General features: G+C 41.6%; 1 non-coding gene across 1 annotated transcript; it reads right to left on the bottom strand.

The window, feature by feature from the left end:
* Positions 1-294: 294 nt before the first annotated feature.
* TRNAK-UUU (transfer RNA lysine (anticodon UUU)) lies at positions 295-367 on the bottom strand. Its single transcript has one exon. It is a non-coding gene; the product is annotated as a tRNA-Lys (tRNA).
* Between the last annotated feature and the right edge of the window lie 356 nt (positions 368-723).

The following is a 723-nucleotide window of genomic DNA, read 5'->3' as shown; positions in this document are numbered from 1 at the left end:
ACCTTTAGTTATTTTATTATGATTTGTTCTGCAGAAGCAGAACAGAGCTTACTGAGTAAAGAGAGACACATGAACAGATGTGCACAAAAGAGATCTAGGCATTAAACCCCCGGGAGCCTATGGAACGAGTGAATGAAATTGCCTTTCCTGAGTCCAAAACTCAGGTTCTAGGCTGAAGAGAGAGGGCTATAGTTTGCCCTTGGTCTCAGGCAGAGAAAATTCGAATTCTCTGTTGCAACTCTAATCCTCTGTTCTTTTTTAAGTTTATTTCTTTATTTGTTTAAGTAATCTATATACCCAACATGGGGCTCAAACTCATAACCCTGAGATCAAAAGTCACATGCTCTTCCAACTGAGCCAGCTAGGCATCCCACCACTTATAATATTCTTAATCATTATTTATTTAGGTAAGCCATACCTAAAGAAAAGACAGATGAAGTGAATTTTAAAGAAGAAACACTTCTCTAACCTATCAAAATTAGAATTTCCTAAATAAGGATGAATACAACCATCACTTCACCATTTAAAGATATGCTGCTTCTTTCCTATCATTAAAACTAAATATGTTGGGACGCCTGGGTGGCTCAGTGGTTTAGGCGCCTGCCTTCGGCCCAGGGTGTGACCCTGGAGACCCAGGATCGAGTCCCACATTGGGCTCCCTGCATAGACCCTGCTTCTCTCTCTCTCTGCCTCTCTCTGCCTATGTCTCTGCCTCTCTCTCTG

This window comes from Canis lupus, chromosome 7, assembly GCF_003254725.2.
Source record: "Canis lupus dingo isolate Sandy chromosome 7, ASM325472v2, whole genome shotgun sequence".
Lineage (NCBI taxonomy): Eukaryota > Metazoa > Chordata > Mammalia > Carnivora > Canidae > Canis > Canis lupus.
The sequence above is the reverse complement of the archived record's forward strand: the minus strand, read 5'-3'. Positions and strand labels throughout refer to the sequence as shown.